Source organism: Pseudophryne corroboree, chromosome 1, assembly GCF_028390025.1.
Source record: "Pseudophryne corroboree isolate aPseCor3 chromosome 1, aPseCor3.hap2, whole genome shotgun sequence".
Classification (NCBI taxonomy): domain Eukaryota; kingdom Metazoa; phylum Chordata; class Amphibia; order Anura; family Myobatrachidae; genus Pseudophryne; species Pseudophryne corroboree.
In genome coordinates this window covers 258,702,327-258,726,118 of record NC_086444.1, presented here as the reverse complement: position 1 = coordinate 258,726,118, position 23,792 = coordinate 258,702,327, and the positions used below count along the sequence as shown (strand labels likewise).

General features: G+C 47.3%; 1 protein-coding gene across 5 annotated transcripts in view; it reads left to right on the top strand.

The window, feature by feature from the left end:
• Positions 1 to 4,254: 4,254 nt before the first annotated feature.
• Positions 4,255 to 23,792, top strand: part of ZNF608 (zinc finger protein 608) — a 139,037-nt gene continuing 119,499 nt past the window's right edge. For 4 of the 5 annotated variants that reach the window (XM_063964232.1, XM_063964230.1, XM_063964229.1 and 1 more), the window contains exons 1-2: positions 4,256 to 4,504; positions 15,109 to 15,186. The gene's annotated coding sequence lies outside the window, so the exon portion shown is untranslated. Of the gene's footprint in view, positions 4,505 to 15,108; positions 15,187 to 23,792 lie in introns of all 5 variants that reach the window. The other variant, XM_063964235.1, reaches the window with a different exon arrangement.

Here is a 23,792-nt window from a genome sequence, read left to right as displayed (position 1 = left end):
GGCCGCGGTGGCTGCGTGACATCACACACAGCTGCTGCAACTAGCGCGCAGGAGATGCCCTGGTAGGGAGCTACTCTTCAAGTACAAAAGCATCGCTGCTGTGCGATGCTTTTGTACTTGTGCGGAGGAGTAGGTCCTGACATGCGGGGTGGACTAGGCCTGTGGTGGGCGTCCACACATTGTCAGGGAAGCTGATCGTAGATGTGCTAAATTTAACACATCTACGATCAGGTCTGAATTAGGCCCATAGTGCATAGACACTGGATGATATCGTGAACGATGTGTTTGAATTGGGCACAAAGTACTCTATATCATCTAGTGTGTATGCACCCTAAGAGGGATGAAAGGTTATAATATATATATATATATATATATGTCTATACATGATGTGATTGCTACATGTTGTGACTAAGCTACATGTAATTAAATGCTTCGGGGATTGACCTGTGTGACCAGCTTGCACTGAAAATTGCTTACAGATCTGCACATTTAACACGCTTACTGATGGGGGTCACTGATTGACTAGTTTTTTCACTGTACTGGATGAATTTTGTCCCAGTTGTAGAAGACTTTGATGTTATATGATGCTGAAAAACACTCAGTATCTACACATACTGTATATTACCACTAGTGTTCCAGAAAATGAAGGGTCATTCGCTACTTCACAGGTGAAGGGGTATTTTAGTGCAGGAGGGGGCAGTATGGACGGTGTAAGGGTTAGTATTACTGCCTCACAGCACTGAGGTCATGGGTTCAATTCCCACCATGGCCCTAACTGTGGGGAGTTTGTATATTCTCCCCATACTTGCATGGGTTTCCTCCGGGTACTCCGGTTTCCTCCCCAGTCCAAAAATATATTGGTAGGTTAATTGGATCCCAACAAAATTAGCCCTGTCGTGAATGAGTGTGCGTGTACATGTGGTAGGGAATATAGACTGTAAGCTCCACTGGTGCAGGGACTGATGTGAATGGCCAAATATTCTCTGTAAAGCGCTGCGGAATTGGTGTAAAAGTCTACATCATTCAAATGTCATTCCTTGGAAGCAGTGATAGTATTGTATGGTGATGCAGCAGGAGGCACCTATTACAAGTAGACGTCTTCTTTTGCAGTAGTGATTCAAGATGCATCCTAGGACACAGCATGGGACCACTGCAACACCATCGAGCACACCTGAATAACCCCTAGTGACTTCTCATCCGATCACTTGGTTGTCATGACACCTCCACATGGTCAGGCTAAAGCTGATCTCAGACCTTAGCCTCCTATTCTCTCTTTGTCTGCGTTGTCACTCCATATTAGCACACATACAAGATCTGGGGCATCCGAAATCCGGTGAGCACATTATGCTCTATGGGTAAGAGGGCTGCTGTATGTGAGCTCTTAAGGCTTACTGTGGGAGTCTACGAGTTTACTGTGGAAGTTTAATAGATGATTTGACAACATCATTACCATACTGATATAAGTAAAAGGGCATTGTCTGCGGAAAGTTGTATTTGATTTCTTGATGCTCAGTTACTTGCAGTGGTTTCACCATGAAGAACTCTTGATTTGCCTCTTTCTTGGCTGACCTTTGAATTTAGAAGCATCTCATGAATTCTGTTCTGGTGTTTATCTGTCTGACTGTTGCAATAATTTGTCTGATATTTACCTCTCCTTATTTGACTCCAAATTTTGATTCTACTCCCCAGGTAAAGCTGGGCATACACTATACCAGGGCTGGCCAAACCAGTCCTCGAGATCTACAAACAGTGCACATTTTCACTAGCTGGTGCACAGGTGTAGTCATTACTAATTAAAATGTGCCGCATTCATTCATAACTGACAATTCTACAGATCTCAGGATGCCTGGAAAACATGAATTGTTGGTAAATCTCGAGGACCGGTTTGGCCAGCCCTGCACTATACATCTGAATGACGCTAAACTTTCTTACAAATTGGTTCAATCGATGATTGAACCAATTTATCTGAATTACAGGGTTTGTCTATTTTCTAGTGTTTGGAAGCAATTGGTTGATTGTCATTGGCTCTCACCCATTACCAGATTTTCATTCCAACCAGCCAGATTTGGCAGATGATCTGCCATATAGCTGTATAGCATAGATCTTCAACCTGTGGCTCTCCAGCTGCTGTGAAACTACACATTCCAGCATGCTCTGCAACAGTTTTGCTATTAAAGTATGCTAAAACTAAGGCAGGGTATGCTGGGATGTGTAGTTCCATAGCAGCTGGAAGGCCGCAGGAATGTGTCTCATTTGAACATTTAACAGACTCCTACTTTGTAATCCTTTTGTTTGTGTTTTAATCATTGCAGAATTGCACCATATATTTATTCACATTGCTGTGTGGTGTAATGCAATCAAGCTTCATGATGAACTCATCTTCTTTTTGTCTATTTACTCTTACCCTATGTGCACAATTATCATTATGTCCTACTGTTTATAGGTTTATTGCATTTCTGTTGTTACTGAACTTGACCTTTTTAAATGTCATTGCCCTCTGCTTTGACCTTGAGACTGTTACTCATACTTAGCAGTCTTCTGTTTTATGTGACCTGTCCTGTTTGACTCTGCTGCTTTCCTTTTCTGACGTTTTTAACTAGTTACTTCACTCTCACGTATTACGATCACTGCTGCACTATAGTGTGCCCATTGGGCAAAAAATTCCTGGCAATTTCTACAGTGTTAAAAAAAAAATACGATTTCTTGAGAGGTTATGTTACTGAATTGATGTATAAATTAAAATACAACTGAATCCATTTCACCGTACAGTTGTTATTATTATTATTATTATTATTATTATTAATAATAATAATAATAATAATAATAATAATACCATTATCTTAACATTACAAGTCCTTAAATGATACATTTTCTCCTATAATAAATTTGAATAGCATATCTAATTAGTATGCTGTTTTAGTCAAACATTTCGGTTGTCAGTGGAAACTGGTCTTTGTAATATGATGCATTTCAATGTGCTTTTGATCTGGGCAAATAAGAAAATATGTCATGCATTCATGTTTCATTGATGCATTTATTTAAGTAACCTTTTTAGATTTAGTCTCACGGAACTGAGACATCCTTTACAATTGTATATGATAACAAAAAGTATATATTTTTTTCAATATATGTATTTACATAATAATGGTGAGAACAACAATGAACATGTTTTACGCTAAACAAAGGAATAATATTCTTCTTCCAGATGAGGATTTGACACTTAATACACAGAACTGTGAAGATATCTCCCAATATTTCAAATAGGCAAAGATGTTAGTGGAAAGATACTTCTCCTGGCATTTCACAAATATACCTAACAGGGAATTTGCCTGTCAGCAGTTCTCCTACCATGCCTGAGCAGAAGGATAGATATTCAGAAACTGATGCAGAATGTAAATTAAGAATGGGTCTTGAATTTTTGGGGGAGCTACGCACTACTTGGCATCTTGAAGTATATTTACTAAAGTGCGGCTTTTTAGAAGTGGATATATTGCCCATAGCAACCAGATTCTAGCTATTATCTTCTAGAATGTGCTACATAAATAATCAGTCAAATCTGATTGGTTGCTATGGGCAACATCTCCACATAATTTCAGTAAATATACCTCCTACTCTCAATTCAGAGTCCGTTGCATCTCAACTTGCAGATTAATTCAACGAGGTAAAGCACTGCGGAATATGTTTGCGCTATATAAATAACTGTAATAAATAATAATAATAAATAACGAGGTTGTCTCAAAGGTGTGTAGATGAAATTCTAGGCTTGGCAGTGTTGTATTTATACAGAGATCTGTCTTTTTTCAGACAGATCTCTTGCACTGTATTGGGATTGTGCAAGTGAGCAATGATAAGGATGATGGCTATGAAGCCAAACGTACTTGCAATGTGTAAATTACTGCCAACTGGACTGAGTCTGAATCGGCACCTAAGTGTGGTCATTGTAGAACATAGTTTCTGTCGCTTAATTCCAGTCACACGTTGTCACGCCTGAGGGTTGAGGCTGACCTGGGGAAGCCTCAGACGTTGGTGTGATACCCCATTAGAACTGTCACAAAGTGTTGTGTGACTTTTGTGCCCCTTACCCTGCTGAGTGTAGCACTGTTTGGATATTATGAAACAGATGGCAGTGAAAGTGTGCCCTGAGTACTGCAACGGTCACTAGGACACTGACCAGCCAGCAAGAGGCGTATGAATCCCAGGGAGAGATCTGGCTTGTGCTGTGGCAGTTACAGCTGGGTGCAGGAACAGTTGGCAGTTGAATAGCGGCCATCTTAGCAAGTGGTACTGACAGGAGGAGCTGAGAGAAAAGGATGGCGCTGCTGCTGTGATTCCTAGCTAGGGAGGCAGGACAGAGACGCGGCTCTTGGAGGTGAAAGAACCTGCAGATATTCCGGGGTGGTGAGCCCCCAGAGGTGACAGTGGAGACGGAGATGTACCGCCCTCCCAAAAAGGCTTGTGCAACTACTAAGCAGTGAGAAATCCTGACAGGATCCCATCAGGAGAGGTATAGCAACAAAGCACCTCATGTCACTTCACAGTTACACAGCAGCACATATTAGTGGAGACTAGCCCTACAGAGTGCCCCCTGATAATAAATATATCCCAAACCAGAGATTCTCTGACGTCCTAGTGGATGCTGGGAACTCCGTAAGGACCATGGGGAATAGCGGCTCAACTAAAGAAAGCTTTAGGACTACCTGGTGTGCACTTGCTCCTCCCACTATGACCCTCCTCCAGACCTCAGTTAGAATCTTGTGCCCGGCTGAGCTGGATGCACACTAGGGGCTCTCCTGAGCTCCTAGAAAGAAAGTATATTTTAGGTTTTTCTCTAACGTCCTAGTGGATGCTGGGGACTCCGAAAGGACCATGGGAATAGCGGCTCCGCAGGAGACTGGGCACAAAAGTAAAGCTTTAGGACTACCTGGTGTGCACTGGCTCCTCCCCCTATGACCCTCCTCCAAGCCTCAGTTAGATTTTTGTGCCCGAACGAGAAGGGTGCACACTAGGGGCTCTCCTGAGCTGTTTAGTGAAAAGTTTAGTTTTAGGTTTTTTATTTTCAGTGAGACCTGCTGGCAACAGGCTCACTGCATCGAGGGACTAAGGGGAGAAGAAGCGAACTCACCTGCGTGCAGAGTGGATTGGGCTTCTTAGGCTACTGGACACCATTAGCTCTAGAGGGATCGAACACAGGCCCAGCCATGGAGTCCGGTCCCAGAGCCGCGCCGCCGGCCCCCTTACAGAGCCAGAAGAGGTCCGGAAAATCGGCGGCAGAAGACATCCGGTCTTCACCAAGGTAGCGCACAGCACTGCAGCTGTGCGCCATTGCTCCTCAGCACACTTCACACTTCGGTCACTGAGGGTGCAGGGCGCTAGGGGGGGGGCGCCCTGAGCAGCAATAAAAACACCTTGGCTGGCGAAAATACATCACATATAGCCCCCAGGGCTATATGGATGAATTTTAACCCCTGCCAGATTACACTGAAAAACGGGAGAAAAGGCCACCGAGAAGGGGGCGGAGCCTATCTCCTCAGCACACTGGCGCCATTTTCCCTCACAGCTCCGTTGGAGGGAAGCTCCCTGGCTCTCCCCTGCAGTCACTACACTACAGAAAGGGTTAAAAAAAGAGAGGGGGGCACTAATTAGGCGCAGTATTAACAATACAGCAGCTATAAGGGGAAAAACACTTATATAAGGTTATCCCTGTATATATATATAGCGCTCTGGTGTGTGCTGGCAAACTCTCCCTCTGTCTCCCCAAAGGGCTAGTGGGGTCCTGTCCTCTATCAGAGCATTCCCTGTGTGTGTGCTGTGTGTCGGTACGTTTGTGTCGACATGTATGAGGAGGAAAATGATGTGGAGGCGGAGCAAATTGCCTGTAATAGGGATGTCACCCCCTAGGGGGTCGACACCTGAGTGGATAAACTGTTGGAAGGAATTACGTGACAGTGTCAGCTCTTTACAAAAGACAATGATTGACATGAGACAGCCGGCTACTCAGCTTGTGCCTGTCCAGACGTCTCATAGGCCGTCAGGGGCTCTAAAGCGCCCGTTACCTCAGATGGCAGATACAGACGCTGACACGGATACTGACTCCAGTGTCGACGGTGAAGAGACAAATATGACTTCCAGTAGGGCCACACGTTACATGATTGAGGCAATGAAAAATGTTTTACACATTTCTGATAATACGAGTACCACCAATAGGGGTATTATGTTCGGTGAGGAAAAACTACCTGTAGTTTTCCTGAATCTGAGAAATTAAATGAGGTGTGTGATGAAGCGTGGGTTTCCCCCGATAAAAAACTGATAATTTCTAAAAAGTTATTGGCATTATATCCTTTCCCGCCAGAGGTTAGGGTGCGTTGGGAAACACCCCCTAGGGTGGATAAAGCGCTCACACGCTTGTCAAAACAAGGGCTCTACCCTCTCCTGAGATGGCCGCCCTTAAGGATCCTGCTGATAGAAAGCAGGAGGGTATCCTAAAATGTATTTACACACATACTGGTGTTATACTGCGACCAGCAATCGCCTCAGCCTGGATGTGCAGTGCTGGGTTGGCGTGGTCGGATTCCCTGACTGAAAATATTGATACCCTAGATAGGGACAGTATATTATTGCCTATAGAGCATTTAAAAGATGCATTTCTATATATGTGTGATGCACAGCGGGATATTTGCCGACTGGCATAAAGAGTAAGTGCGCTGTCCATTTCTGCCAGAAGAGGGTTATGGACACGACAGTGGTCAGGTGATGCGGATTCCAAATGGCATATGGAAGTATTGCCTTATAAAGGGGAGGAGTTATTTGGGGTCGGTCTTTCAGACCTGGTGGCCACGGCAACAGCTGGGAAATCCACGTTTTTACCCCAGGTCGCCACTCAACATAAGAAGACGCCGTATTATCAGGCGCAGTCCTTTCGTTCCCATAAGGGCAAGTGGGCAAAAGGTTCCTCATTTCTGCCCCGTGACAGAGGGAGAGGAAAAAGGCTGCAGAAATCAGCCAGTTCCCAGGAACAGAAGCCCTCTCCCGCCTCTGCCAAGCCCTCAGCATGACGCTGGGGCTTTACAAGCAGACAGGGAGGCAGTTTTGGAAGCCATTCACAAGCTGTATTCCCAGCAGGTGATAATCAAGGTACCCCTCCTGCAACAGGGAAAGGGGTATTATTCCACACTGTTGTGGTACCGAAGCCGGACGGCTCGGTGAGACCGATTTTAAATCTAAAATCTTTGAACACTTACATACAGAGGTTCAAATTCAAGAGAAGGGGACTACATGGTGTCTCTGGACATCAAGGATGCTTACCTTCATGTCCCAATTTACCCTTCTCACCAAGGGTACCTCAGGTTTGTGGTACAGAACTGTCACTATCAGTTTCAGACGCTGCCGTATGGATGGTCCACGGCACCCCGGGTCTTTACCAAGGTAATGGCCGAAATGATGATACTCCTTCGAAGGAAGGGAGTTTTAGTTATCCCTTACCTGGACGATCTCCTGATAAGGGTAAGATCCAGGGAACAGTTGGAGGTCGGTGTAGCACTATCTCAGGTAGTGTTGCGACAGCACGGTTGGATTCTCAATATTCCAAAATCGCAGCTGGTTCCGACGACTCGTCTTCTGTTCCTAGGGATGATTCTGGACACAGTTCAGAAAAAGGTGTTTCTCCCGGAGGAGAAAGCCAGGGAGTTATCCGAGCTAGTCAGGAACCTCCTAAAACCGAGCCAAGTCTCAGTGCATCAATGCACAAGGGTTCTGGGAAAAATGGTGGCTTCCTACGAAGCAAGCCCATTCGGCAGATTCCACGCAAGAACTTTCCAGTGGGACCTGCTGGATAAATGGTCCGGGTCGCATCTTAAGATGCATCAGCGGATAACCCGGTCACCAAGGACAAGGGTGTCCCTCCTGTGGTGGTTGCAGAGTGCTCATCTTCTAGAGGGCCGCAGATTCGGCATTCAGGACTGGGTCCTGGTGACCACGGATGCCAGCCTGCGAGGCTTGGGAGCAGTCACACAGGGAAGAAATTTCCAGGGCTTATGGTCAAGCCTGGAGACATCACTTCACATAAATATCCTGGAGCAAAGGGCCATTTACAATGCTCTAAGCTTAGCAAGACCTCTGCTTTAAGGTCAGCCGGTGTTGATCCAGTCGGACAACATCACGGCAGTCACCCACGTAAACAGACAGGGTGGCACAAGAAGCAGTCAATGGCAGAAGCTGCAAGGATTCTTCGCTGGGCGGAAAATCATGTGATAGCACTGTCAGCAGTATTCATTCCGGGAGTGGACAACTGGGAAGCAGACTTCCTCATCAGACACGACCTCCACCCGGGAGAGTGGGGACTTCACCCAGAAGTCTTCCACATGATTATAAACCGTTGGGAAAAACCAAAAGGTGGACATGATGGCGTCCCGCCTCAACAAAACACTCGACAGGTATTGCGCCAGGTCAAGGGACCCTCAGGCAATAGCTGTAGACGCTCTGGTAACACCGTGGGTGTACCAGTCAGTGTATGTGTTCCCTCCTCAGCCTTTCATACCCAAGGTACTGAGAATTATAAGATGGAGAGGAGCAAGCACTATATTCGTGGCTCCGGATTGGCCAAGAAGGACTTGGTACCCGGAATTTCAAGAGATGCTCACGGAGGATCCGTGGCCTCTACCTCTAAGAAGGGACCTGCTCCAGCAAGGACCCTGTCTGTTCCAAGACTTACCGCGGCTGCGTTTGACGGCATGGCGGTTGAACGCCGGATCCTGAAGGAAAAAGGCATTCCGGATGAAGTCATCCCTATCCTGATCAAAGACAGGAAGGATGTAACCGCAAAACATTATCACCGCATTTGGCGAAAATATGTTGTGTGGTGCGAGGCCAGTAAGGCCCGACGGAGGAATTTCAACTGGGTCGATTCCTACATTTCCTGCAAACAGGAGTGTCTATGGGCCTGAAATTGGGATCCATTAAGGTTAAAATTTCGGCCCTGTCAATTTTCTTCCAGAAAGAACTAGCTTCAGTCCCTGAAGTTCAGACGTTTGTAAAAGGGGTACTGCATATACAGCCTCCTTTTGTGCCTCCAGTGGCACCTTGGGATCTCAATGTAGTTTTTGGGTTCCAAAAGTCACATTGGTTTGAACCACTTAAAGATGTTGGCCCTGGCCTGGGCCAGGCGCGTGTCAGAATTGGCGGCTTTATCCTGTAAAAGCCCTTATCTGATTTTCCATTCGGACAGGGCGGAATTGAGGACTCGTCCTCGGTTTCTCCCTAAGGTGGTTTCAGCGTTTCACCTGAACCAACCTATTGTGGTGCCTGCGGCTACTAGGGACTTGGAGGACTCCAAGTTGCTGGACGTTGTCAGGGCCCTGAAAATATATGTTTCCAGGACGGCTGGAGTCAGAAAATCTGACTCGCTGTTTATCCTGTATGCACCCAACAAGCTGGGTGCTCCTGCTTCTAAGCAGACTATTGCTCGTTGGATTTGTAGTACAATTCAGCTTGCACATTCTGTGGCAGGCCTGCCACAGCCAAAAATCTGTAAATGCCCACTCCACAAGGAAGGTGGGCTCATCTTGGGCGGCTGCCCGAGGGGTCTCGGCTTTGCAACTTTGCCGAGCAGCTACTTGGTCAGGGGCAAACACGTTTGCTAAATTCTACAAATTTGATACCCTGGCTGAGGAGGACCTGGAGTTCTCTCATTCGGTGCTGCAGAGTCATCCGCACTCTCCCGCCCGTTTGGGAGCTTTGGTATAATCCCCATGGTCCTTACGGAGTTCCCAGCATCCACTAGGACGTCAGAGAAAATAAGAATTTACTTACCGATAATTCTATTTCTCGTAGTCCGTAGTGGATGCTGGGCGCCCATCCCAAGTGCGGATTGTCTGCAATACTTGTACATAGTTATTGTTACAAAAATCGGGTTATTATTGTTGTGAGCCATCTTTTCAGAGGCTCCTCTGTTATCATGCTGTTAACTGGGTTCAGATCACAGGTTGTACGGTGTGATTGGTGTGGCTGGTATGAGTCTTACCCGGGATTCAAAATCCTTCCTTATTGTGTACGCTCGTCCGGGCACAGTATCCTAACTGAGGCTTGGAGGAGGGTCATAGGGGGAGGAGACAGTGCACACCAGGTAGTCCTAAAGCTTTACTTTTGTGCCCAGTCTCCTGCGGAGCCGCTATTCCCCATGGTCCTTACGGAGTTCCCAGCATCCACTACGGACTACGAGAAATAGAATTATCGGTAAGTAAATTCTTATTTTTCCCAGTACTGCACTGAACCTTAACTAGTGACTGCATGGTAGAGGATTTACTGCTGAGGTAATTATAGCTGCCTAGAACTGAGTTAGCAGTCCTGTGCTTCAAACCTGCAGCATCCCATGCTAAGTGAGAGAGTACTAAATTGATCCGTCAGTCAGAATAGGATATAGCATTTCCAGCTGACAGCCAGCTCTGAGTAATTATTGACAGCAATGTAAACCAGGGAAACCCGCCTCTGAGTTAAACTTATTGCACAGGGCATGGCCAGCATTGAATGTTAGTGAGGGAAAGCAAGTGAAAACACGACACCCTTCTCTTATTAAATAGGAGAATTGTAAGAGGATACTCCGCACCATTCCTTCCCCTTCAGGGATTTATACAGTCTCCTTCACAGCTCAACATAGGGACTGATGTGTATGTGAACCTTGGTGGCAGTATGGGATTCCTGGACACACAGGGTACCCTTAGCACAGACGCCCAAAGGTGTGACAAAGATGACAGAGGTGTAAAAGTCAAGTTCTTTTATTGTGCACACAGTTCAATAATCACAACGGCAGTTAGGTGAAAGAACCAACGCTCAGCAATTAGAATTCACAGTGTAATTATAGCAGCACAGTTCCTCAGATAGGGTAGTAACAAGTATGCTGTTTGGAGTAGTACGATATCAATATGGCAGAGACTTGGAAGACCCTGAGATGGTATTGTCCACAGATGTTAACAGCTAGCCACTGTACCGATGAGATGAACTGATACTGACCAGAGGATGACACACTGGAAGCTGGAGTTGATGGCAGAGCAATCAGGCAGGCTGAGAGCCGGAGGACTGCCGAGGATGCTGGGTGAACTGGTGCAGATGGTGATTACAGCGGAACTCACCGATGGTGACAGAGTTCGATGCTGATACACCGATGATGACAGAGTTCGATGTTGTGGCTCCGGTGGTGATCTGAAGGCAATGTAGGAACACCGCTGGTAACTGGAAATGATGTAGGAACACTGCTGGTGACTGGAAACGATGTAGGAACACCGCTGAGAACTGGAAATGTTGAAGGAACACTGCTGATAACAGGAGGCAATGTGGAAACGCCGCTGGTAGCTGGAAACTATGTGGGAACACCGCTGAGAACTGGAGATGGTGAAGGAAGACTGCTGGTAACTGGAGGCAATGTGGAAACACCACTGGAGTCAGGCAGCACCACAGGATGGAAACTGGTGCAGGTCTCTTTAAGTGAAGTAAGGTCACAGGAGCTGGAATACCTGGAGACAGCAAGCAGGAACAACCACAGAATGTAGAGACATCCAACACTGGGTTAGACAACCATAGCACTGACAACAGGAAGCCTTGGTTCAGGATACTTATACCCAGTGGTGGGATTCAAATAAATTAACAACCGGTTCTATGTCCTAATGACCATTTTAAGTATACCGAAAGGTAGTTTAATAATTCATGCATTTAATACTCAAATAACACCCATTATGCATTATGCCACACACTGTAATGCCAATTACATATTATGATACACACAGTTATGGTCCTGACACCATTCTATGCCCACACACAATAATCCCACTTACATTGCCTGGGTTCTCCTGTGCGTTGCCAGGGGTTTCATGCATGTTGCTAGGGGTCTCCTGTGCGTTGCCAGGGGTTTCATGCACGTTGCTAGGGGTCTCATGTGCAGGGGTGTATCTTCCTATTGGCCAGGATGGCACTTGCCAGGGGCGCCGGCCAAGAGGGGGGCGCCACCCGGCAGTGCCACCCGTGCCAGGGGGTAGAATGACATAGTAGTTCTCACTGAGAACATCCCCAGCACACCTTGTCACCTGGATTTGCTTGGACATGTAGTGCAATCACACTTAGAGAGGGGTTTTTAACTGTATGTATGTGTGCATATATCCCCTCTGTGTCCCTGTCCGCACCCTCCTTGTAATTCCCCCTTAGTGTCACTGCCCGCACCATCCCTGTAACTGCCCCCTCAGTGACCCTGCCCATACACTCCTGTAATTCCCTCTCAGTGTCCCTGGCCGCACCCTTCCCATAATTCCCCCTCAGTATCCCTGCCCGCACCCTCCCCGTTATTCCCGCTCAGTGTCCCTGCCAGCACCCTAACCGTAATTCCCCCTCAGGTCCCTGCCTGCACACTCCTCGTAATTCCCCCTCAGTCTCCCTGTAATTCTCCCTCAGTGTTACTGACCTCAGTTTCCCTGTGACTCCCCCTCAGTGTCCCTTCCTGCACCCTCCCTGTAATTGCCCCTCAAGTGTCCCTGACCTCAGCCTCCCTGTAGCCCCTCCCTCTCATTTTCCCTACCCAAATCCTCCCTGTAATTCCCCCTTAGTGTCCCTGACCTCCGTCTCCCTGTGACTCCCCGCTCAGTGTCGCTGCCCACACCCTCCTGTAATTCTTCCTCAGTGTCCCTGCCTGTACCCTCCCCGTAATTCCCCCTCGGTGTCCCTGCCCGCACACTCCTGTAATTCCCCCTCAGTGTCCCTGCCCACACCCTCTCTGTAATTGCCCCTCAGTGTCCCTGACCTCAGCCTATCTGTAACTCTCCCCTCTGTGTCCCATGGGCGCCAGTTCCTTACTTTGCCAGGGGCGCTCAGACCCATAGATACACCCCTGCTCCTGTGCGTTGCCAGGGGTTTCATGCATGTTGCTAGGGGTCTCCTGTGCGTTGTCAGGGGTTTCCTGCATGTTGCCACGTATCTCCTGGCCGTTGCCCCAGTAAAGTTAAGAAGGGTGGGTGCGGACTTCAGTGGTTACTGCTAGCCCCCGCAGTAGATTGAGACGCGCTGGGGGCTGCGAAAGTGTTTCTGTACCATAGCAGTCACAGCAGTGTATAAAAAACACCCTCTTAAAATGCCCGCCGCCGAGACAGGCGCTAGAGGTCAAATGTGACCTCTAGCATCTGTCTCCTACTTGGCGGCGGCCATTTTTGGTTGTTTTTTTTACATTGCTATGGTACAGAAGCACTTCCGCAGCCCCCAGCATGTCTCAATCTACTGCGGGGGCAACGGCGGCTAGCGCTACTGGGGCAGCGGCGGGTTCCATGGGTGCTCCTCGCGATCCATGGGTGCTCTGGCCCGGGAGCACCCACGCAATTAGCAACCGGTTCTAAGAACCATACCTAACTTTAGGTATCGGTTCTGAAGAACCGGTGCGAACCGGCTGAATCCCACCACTGCTTAAACCTGCTGGGAAGCAGGGATTGGCTGAGCAATCAGAGAGGATTCTGTGTACAGCGGATTGGCTGTGGAGAGTCATGTGATTAACCCAAACATGGCTGCCCCCATGTTTGGCTCTGGAGGGAAAAGTCTGTTTGTAAACAGCATGTGGAAGCTTGTAGTAATGGTGGCAGCGGCAGAGGCCGCAGAGAGCAGGAGACGCCATCCGCTAGGACAGGAGGGACATGCTGGATAGCTGTCATGTCAGCGTCACTGGGATCACTGAGGAGAGACCGTGGATATGCCTTGCAGTGTGTCCCCTCAGTGTCAACTGTGAATAAAATCATACAAGGGATATCCCATTGTGTAACAATGTAAAATTTATTAAAACATCAAATGGTCAATAGTTATAATACAATCACAGGCAAAGAACACCTTTTAAGAAAAACACAGTAAAAAGTATCAGTGGAGATATTGATACCCCAAAAGCAGTTCAGCTTCCTTTTGTTATTAAGGTCCCTTCCAAGGTCCTCAGTGGCAGCAGCTTCCTTCAAGGTACAACAACTATAAATTCTTTGGACCATTTGATTTGTATTTATTTTTTATACTTTTGATGTTGTTACACTATGGGATATCCCTTTTATGATTTTATTCAGAGGTTCTGATCTACTGGAGTTACTATTAATTTGGATTGAGAATAGTTAATTTACATTATACCCTAGTGAAGGAGCTGTATTTAATATTAGTAAATGCACTTAGAAGTGTGCCTGGATATATTTTAGGAACCTGAGCAGGCTCGACTCCACCCCTCGTCACTCCACCCCTAACACCTCTACTCCACCCCACCTGAGTATCTTTACAGCACCTCTCACCAAAACTACCAACTTTTGTGACACTGTCAGTGTTAAAATATGCCCTATGGTAATTAATCAGCTGAAGTGTTGGGCAGGAGCTAATGTCCCATTAAGGAGCCCTGAACAGTTTTCACTGGGTGGTTGCATGACTCATACCACCCTTGATCGACTCTGCTATCAGATACCAGTCTAGGCTGCAAAGACTTCAGATGGGCTTGGGTGCTGAGGAGTGTGGCCACTGGAGGGGACACAGCTAGACCTCTTCCTGTCTATATACAGGGAGTGGGTTTTCAGCATCACGGTGATGGAGCTTATCTGGGCCCTACAGAAATCCAGACCTGGGTAATTCATACCCGCTCTCCCCTCTCAAAAGCCCTAATTCCAGTTGGATTGTCAAAATGCTCAAAAGTCATATATCATCCAATTCAGCTAGGGATAACGTCAAACCCAATTATGCATGACAAAACTGAAAGAATTTGTTACACTGGGTATTTTTTGCTGGCATTATCAAATAAAATGGCAAATTAATTTGATTTACTGTATTTGCCAAGTGATATCAATTTAGTCATTCACAGATTTGAGAGCACTCTTGTTTTATAGAAATAATAATTTATACACTATAAAATAACTACTTAACATGTATAACGTCACTTTAACTGCAAATGTGCCGTAATAATAATCAATATATACATTAGATTAGGCAATAAAAAGTCTAAATTAGGTTCATGTACCTAGATTAATAAATTGTTCACCATGATATGTCACATTACTAAAGTGCTTTGCTTACTTTTAACTTGCAAACTAGATAGGCATAGTCATTTAATTTGCAAGGTGCATTGCATTTTAGATGGAGTAATCAAAAGGGGATGAACTCAGAATACAGACAGCGGGATCCCGATGGTCAGAATCCCAACAGATCCTGAAGGTATGTACTGGCCTTTGGGTTAGGGTTAGGCCAGTGGTTCCCAAACTGGGTGCAGTGGCACCCTGGGGTGCTTCAGAGCCCTTGCAGGGGTGGCCTTGTTTATTGGTCCAAGACCATTCAAATTATTTATATTAAATGTAATAGGTAATGCAGTGCTTGTAGCTTCAAATCATGGCTGGGCCCCTAGAAGTTTAGGTATTTTGTGCCACATTTGGCACTTTCTCCCCACTACAGCTCACATTTGGGAAGCAGAGTTTATGCCATCATTTACACTTTCAGTATTGACACAGACACCAATACCCAGTTGCAAATAAAGTCTGATGAACTCTTTTCTTACAGTGCAATTGTTCTTCCTTTTCTTTTCACTTTTGAAACTACTGGTCCACTGCACCACCCCCTCATTGCATCAAAACAAGCCTCAGCTGAGTATGAGTGTGCCTTGCTATGATGCAGAGTGCAAAGTGCCTTTACCCATTGGAGCCCTAGGGTGCAGGTAAAAGTACCTCAGCAAAAATAATTGATGGGCCCCTAGTTCCTGGAGGGCCTGTAGTCCCTGAGGGGCCCCTAGGCTTTAGCCTAGTCGGCCTAATGAATAATCCTATAGATTGTAAACTTGCGAGCAGGGCCTTCCTACCTCTATGACTGTCAGTGGCGGATCTAGACTTCCCTTTTAGGGGGGGCAATTTAAGGATATGGACTCCTCCCCTCTATGCATAGCTCCTCCCACTTAGTTCTGCCCCTCCCATTTTAAACAAAAATTGAAGGGAAAAAACCATAGACTATTAATTAACAAGAAATAGAACAAAATAAATAAAAACCAGCAGTGTCCACCTACTTTTGTGATAGGCACCTCTCTCCAGCATTACCTGACTCTGCTGGCGGCAGGAGGGTGAGTCTGCAGTTCAGCGCCCCTCACCACCCCAGAGCTGTGAGCACCATGCAAACCCCTCTCCCCCCCACACACAGCTGGCACTGTCTCCCTAGTCAATACCCTTTCATACAGCTAGGAACTGAGGCAACAGCAGCCCCCCTACCACCCCCAACGCAGTCATCAGTATGCAGTCCCTTCTCTCGTAGCAACCCCACTTCCACCCTGTCTCCCGGCAAGCCAGCACTGTCCACCCACATAAACCCATATCTTACAGCTAGTGGCCTAGTGCTGTCGGACTCGCTTCCAGCCCGTACGTTGGAGTCTATAGCCCCATGCCACCACTGGCGCCTGCAGCTCCCCCGCCCACCTGGCATTTTCTTAGCGTGGCTACCGCGGCCAGGTCCTGGCCATCGCCACCAGCTCCCGCGATCACGCGATCACCCGGCGGCGGCGCCGTCTCAGCGTGGCCAAGTCCCGCACTCCCGGACAGATCCCGTGACGCGACCTCTGCTTCAAACAACAAGTGGGCGGGGTTGGCTGTGTGTGTTACGGGGGGCTATCGCTCCCATCGTCCCCCGCTGGATCCGCCACTGATGACTGTTTGTTATTAGCCAGTTTTATTTTATCATTGTGTCCAGTTGTAAAGCGCAACGGAATTTGTGGGCACGATATAAGAAACTGCAAATAAATAAATAAATAAATAAATAAATATGGACCTGCTTCCAGATAGTAAAATAACAAACAAAAAAAAGTGTATCCTGTCTTTTACCACATAACTGAACCTAAAGATGACATATAAACACAATTTACTGCATTCATATTTTTTTATGAATTTCTCAATAGTAAACTTCTTGCCTAGGGGTGCTGTGAAAAAAATTCTGATATTCTAGAGCGTCGTGATTCAAAAAAGATTGGAAACCACTTGGTCAGGCACTAGAGGGAGAGTTAGGGTTAGGCTGCGGGTGTGGTGGTTAGGGATAGGCTCCAGGTGTAGGGTTAAGCTTAGGCTGCAATACTGGGAGGTTAAGGTTAGGATGGGGAAGGGTTAGTTAGGGTAAAAACACTTATCATGCTCAGTCGGGATTCTGACAATTGTGATCCCACTATCGGTATTTTGACTGTAGGTATTACATACCCAACACATCAAAAGTAGTCATAGGGGAATACACAGGACCGTCCCATCAACGTGTCTCACAGCTTGAAAGTTACCCTATCTACTGCTCAGATGCCACCTTAATTCCCTCAAGAAATAATGTTATTTTCTCTATCGTCCTAAGTGGATGCTGGGGTTCCTGAAAGGACCATGGGGAACAGCGGCTCCGCAGGAGACAGGGCACAAAAAAGTAAAGCTTTACTAGGTCAGGTGGTGTGCACTGGCTCCTCCCCCCATGACCCCCCTCCAGTTAGATTTTGTGCCCGAACGAGAAGGGTGCAATCTAGGTGGCTCTCCTAAAGAGCTGCTTAGAGAAAGTTTAGTTTAGGTTTTTTTCTTTACAGTGAGTCCTGCTGGCAACAGGATCACTGCAACGTGGGACTTAGGGGGAAAGTAGTAAACTCACCTGCATGCAGAGTGGATTTGCTGCTTGGCTACTGGACACCATTAGCTCCAGAGGGATCGAACACAGGCCCAGCCGTGGAGTCCGGTCCCGGAGCCGCGCCGCCGACCCCCTTGCAGATGCTGAAGCGTGAAGAGGTCCGGAAACCGGCGGCTGAAGACTCCTCAGTCTTCATAAGGTAGCGCACAGCACTGCAGCTGTGCGCCATTTTCCTCTCAGCACACTTCACTGGGCAGTCACTGAGGGTGCAGAGCGCTGGGGGGGGGCGCTCTGAGAGGCAAATATAAACCTTATACAAGGCTAAAAATACCTCACATATAGCCCATAGGGGCTATATGGAGATATTTAACCCCTGCCTGACTGGAAAAATAGCGGGAGAAGAACCCGCCGAAAAAGGGGCGGGGCCTATCTCCTCAGCACACGGCGCCATTTTCTGTCACAGCTCCGCTGGTCAGAACGGCTCCCAGGTCTCTCCCCTGCACTGCACTACAGAAACAGGGTAAAACAGAGAGGGGGGGCACATTAATGGCTATATATATATATATATTAAAGCAGCTATAAGGGAGCACTTAATATAAGGATATCCCTTGTATATATAGCGCTTTGTGGTGTGTGCTGGCAGACTCTCCCTCTGTCTCCCCAAAAGGGCTAGTGGGTCCTGTCTTCATTAGAGCATTCCCTGTGAGTTTGCGGTGTGTGTCGGTACGTGGTGTCGACATGTATGAGGACGATATTGGTGTGGAGGCGGAGCAATTGCCAAATATGCAGATGTCACTCCCCAGGGGGTCGACACCAGAATGGATGCCTTTATTTGTGGAATTACGTGATGGTTTATCTTCCCTTAAACAGTCAGTGGAGGACATGAGGCGGCCGGACAATCAATTAATGCCTGTCCAGGCGCCTCAAACACCGTCAGGGGCTGTAAAACGCCCTTTGCCTCAGTCGGTCGACACAGACCCAGACACGGGCACTGATTCCAGTGACGACGGTAGAAATTCAAACGTATTTTCCAGTAGGGCCACACGTTATATGATTTTGGCAATGAAGGAGACGTTACATTTAACTGATACTACAGATACCGTAAAACAGGGTATTATGTATGGTGTGAAAAAACTACAAACAGTTTTTCCTGAATCAGAAGAATTAAATGACGTGTGTGATGAAGCGTGGGTTGCTCCTGATAAAAAGTTGATAATTTCAAAAAAGTTATTGGCATTATACCCTTTCCCGCCAGAGGTTAGGGCGCGCTGGGAAACACCCCCTAAGGTGGACAAGGCGCTCACACGCTTATCCAAACAAGTGGCGTTACCCTCTCCTGAGACGGCCGCACTTAAGGATCCATCAGATAGAAAGATGGAAGTTATTCAAAAGAATATATACACACATGCAGGTGTTATACTACGACCAGCTATAGCAACTGCCTGGATGTGCAGTGCTGGAGTAGTTTGGTCAGAATCCCTGATTGAAAATATTGATACCCTAGATAGGGACAATGTTTTACTGTCGTTAGAACAAATAAAGGATGCATTTATCTATATGCGTGATGCACAGAGGGATATTTGCACACTGGCATCTCGGGTGAGTGCTATGTCCATTTCAGCCAGAAGAGCCTTATGGACACGACAGTGGACAGGCGATGCGGATTCAAAACGTCACATGGAGGTTTTGCCGTATAAAGGGGAGGAGTTATTTGGAGTTGGTCTATCAGACTTGGTGGCCACGGCTACTGCCGGGAAATCCACTTTTTTACCTCAAGTCACTCCCCAACAGAGAAAGGCACCGACTTTTCAACCGCAGCCTTTTCGCTCCTACAAAAATAAGAGAGCAAAGGGCTTGTCGTACCTGCCACGAGGCAGAGGAAGAGGGAAGAGACACCAACAGGCAGCTCCTTCCCAGGAACAGAAGCCCTCCCCGGCTCCTGCAAAAACCTCAGCATGACGCTGGGGCCTCTCAAGCGGACTCGGGGACAGTGGGGGGCCGTCTCAAAAATTACAGCGCGCAGTGGGCTCACTCGCAGGTAGACCCCTGGATCCTGCAGATAATATCTCAGGGGTACAGGTTGGAATTAGAGACGGATCCTCCTCATCGTTTCCTGAAGTCTGCCTTACCAACCGTCTCTTCCGAAAGGGAGAGGGTGTTGGAAGCCATTCACAAGCTGTACGCTCAGCAGGTGATAGTCAAAGTACCCCTATTACAACAAGGAAAGGGGTATTATTCCACTCTATTTGTGGTACCGAAGCCGGATGGCTCGGTAAGGCCTATTCTAAATCTGAAGTCCTTGAACCTCTACATAAAAAAGTTCAAGTTCAAGATGGAGTCACTCAGAGCAGTGATAGCGAACCTGGAAGAAGGGGACTTTATGGTATCCTTGGACATCAAGGATGCGTATCTACACGTTCCGATTTACCCCGCACACCAGGGGTACCTCAGGTTCATTGTTCAAAACTGTCACTATCAGTTTCAGACGCTGCCGTTCGGATTGTCCACGGCGCCTCGGGTCTTTACCAAGGTAATGGCCGAGATGATGATTCTTCTTCGAAGAAAAGGCGTATTAGTTATCCCATACTTGGACGATCTCCTAATAAGGGCAAGGTCCAGAGAACAGCTGGAGACAGCTTTAGCACTATCTCAAGAGGTGCTAAGACAACACGGGTGGATTCTGAATATTCCAAAATCCCATTTAATCCCGACAACTCGTCTGCTGTTCCTAGGAATGATTCTGGACACGGTTCAGAAAAAGGTTTTCCTTCCAGAGGAAAAAGCCAAGGAGTTATCCGATCTGGTCAGGAACCTCCTAAAACCAGGAAAAGTGTCAGTACATCAATGCACAAGAGTCCTGGGAAAAATGGTGGCTTCTTACGAAGCAATTCCATTCGGCAGATTCCATGCAAGAATATTCCAAAGGGATCTGTTGGACAAATGGTCAGGGTCGCATCTGCAGATGCACCTGCGAATAACCCTGTCACCAAAGACAAGGGTGTCACTTCTGTGGTGGTTGCAGAAGGCTCACCTATTAGAAGGCCGCAGATTCGGCATTCAGGATTGGATCCTGGTGACCACGGACGCCAGCCTGAGAGGCTGGGGAGCAGTCACACAAGGAAGAAACTTCCAGGGAGTATGGACGAGTCTGGAAAAGTCTCTTCACATAAACATTCTGGAACTAAGAGCAATCTACAATGCTCTAAGCCAGGCGGAACTTCTCCTGCAAGGAAAGCCGGTGTTGATTCAGTCGGACAACATCACGGCGGTCGCCCATGTAAACAGGCAGGGCGGCACAAGAAGCAGGAGTGCAATGGCAGAAGCTGCCAAGATTCTTCGCTGGGCGGAGAATCACGTGATAGCACTGTCAGCAGTGTTCATCCCGGGCGTGGACAACTGGGAAGCAGACTTCCTCAGCAGACACGATCTTCATCCGGGAGAGTGGGGTCTACATCCAGAAGTCTTCAACATGTTAATAGACCGTTGGGAAAGACCAATTGTAGACATGATGGCGTCTCGCCTCAACAAGAAACTGGACAAATATTGCGCCAGGTCAAGAGATCCACAGGCAATAGCTGTGGACGCACTGGTAACTCCTTGGGTGTACCAGTCAGTGTATGTGTTTCCTCCTCTGCCGCTCATACCAAAGGTATTGAAGATCATACGGCAAAGAAGAGTAAGAACAATACTAGTGGTTCCGGATTGGCCGAGAAGGACTTGGTATCCGGAACTTCAAGAGATGCTCACGGACGAACCGTGGCCTCTACCTCTGAGAAGGGACCTGCTACAGCAGGGTCCCTGTCTTTTTCAAGACTTACCGCGGCTGCGTTTGACGGCATGGCGGTTGAACGCCAGATCCTAAAAGGGAAAGGCATTCCAGAAGAAGTCATTCCTACCTTGATTAAGGCACGGAAGGAAGTCACCGTAAACATTATCACCGCATTTGGCGAAAATATGTAGCGTGGTGCGAGGATCGGAAGGTTCCGACGGAGGAATTCCAACTGGGTCGTTTCCTACATTTCCTGCAATCAGGATTATCTATGGGTCTCAAATTGGGATCCATTAAGGTTCAAATTTCGGCCCTGTCAATATTCTTCCAAAAAGAATTGGCCTCTGTCCCTGAGGTCCAGACTTTTGTCAAGGGAGTACTGCATATACAGCCTCCTGTGGTGCCTCCGGTGGCACCGTGGGATCTAAATGTAGTTTTAGATTTCCTCAAATCCCATTGGTTTGAACCATTGAAAAAGGTGGATTTGAAATATCTCACATTGAAAGTGACTATGTTACTAGCCCTGGCCTCTGCCAGGAGAGTATCTGAATTGGCGGCTTTATCTTATAAAAGTCCTTATCTAATCTTCCATTCGGATAGGGCAGAACTGCGGACTCGTCCGCATTTTCTCCCTAAAGTGGTATCAGCATTTCATCTGAACCAACCTATTGTGGTGCCTGCGGCCACTAGCGACTTGGAGGACTCCAAGTTGTTGGACGTTGTCAGAGCCTTAAAAATATACATTGCAAGGACGGCTGGAGTCAGAAAATCTGACTCGCTGTTTATATTGTATGCACCCAACAAGTTGGGCGCACCTGCTTCTAAGCAGTCGATTGCTCGTTGGATTTGTAACACAATTCAACTTGCACATTCTGTGGCAGGCCTGCCACAGCCTAAAACTGTAAAAGCCCACTCCACAAGGAAGGTGGGCTCATCTTGGGCGGCTGCCCGAGGGGTCTCGGCATTACAACTCTGCCGAGCAGCTACGTGGTCGGGGGAGAACACGTTTGTAAAATTTTACAAATTTGATACCCTGGCAAAGGAGGACCTGGAGTTCTCTCATTCGGTGCTGCAGAGTCATCCGCACTCTCCCGCCCGTTTGGGAGCTTTGGTATAATCCCCATGGTCCTTTCAGGAACCCCAGCATCCACTTAGGACGATAGAGAAAATAAGAATTTACTTACCGATAATTCTATTTCTCGGAGTCCGTAGTGGATGCTGGGCGCCCATCCCAAGTGCGGATTATCTGCAATACTTGTACATAGTTATTGTTAACTAATTCGGGTTATTGTTAAGGAGCCATCTTTAAGAGGCCCTTTCTGTTGTCATACTGTTAACTGGGTTTAGATCACAAGTTGTACGGTGTGATTGGTGTGGCTGGTATGAGTCTTACCCGGGATTCAAAATGCCTCCCTTATTGTGTATGCTCGTCCGGGCACGGTACCTGACTGGAGTCTGGAGGGGGGTCATGGGGGGAGGAGCCAGTGCACACCACCTGACCTAGTAAAGCTTTACTTTTTTGTGCCCTGTCTCCTGCGGAGCCGCTGTTCCCCATGGTCCTTTCAGGAACCCCAGCATCCACTACGGACTCCGAGAAATAGAATTATCGGTAAGTAAATTCTTATTTTTGCAGCTTTTGGGGGTCATTCCGAGTTGTTTGCTCGTTGCCGATTTTCATTATACTGCGATTAGTCGCTTACTGCGCATGCGCAAGGGTCGCAGAGCGCATGCGCTTAGTTATTTTACACAAAAGTTAGGTATTTTACTCACGGCATAACAAAGCTTTTTCATCGCTGTGCTGATCGTAGTGTGATTGACAGGAAGTGGGTGTTTCTGGTTGGAAACTGGCCGTTTTATGGGAGTGTGCGGAAAAACGCAGGCGTTCGAGTTGCAAAACGCAGGAGTGGCTGGAGAAACGGGGGAGTGGTTGGGAAAACGCTGGGTGTGTTTGTGACGTCAAACCAGGAACGAAAAGGACTGAGCTGGTCGCAATGGCTGAGTAAGTCTGGAGCTACTCAGAAACTGCTAAGAAATTTCTATTCGCAATTCTGCTAATCTTTCGTTCGCAATTCTGCTAAACTAAGATACACTCCCAGAGGACGGCGGCTTAGCGTGTGCAATAATGCTAAAAGCAGCTAGCGAGCGAACAACTCAGAATCACCCCCATAATGCAAAATGACTCTGTGTACCAAAATCCACCTACCCTCCAGTAACTAGCTACAATTAAACACCACTGTACAGATAGATCCACGGTTATCTGGCCACTTTGCTGTGCCTAGGCACACCATGGTTTATTTACATAAACCCTTCATCTATTGTTCTCAGCTGCAATACAATACAGAGAACAATACAGCAGGGGATTAAGTCATTACAGCAGGGGATTAAGTCAGACTGCACAGTCTCAGTTAATCCTATTAAAGGCCAAGATAAA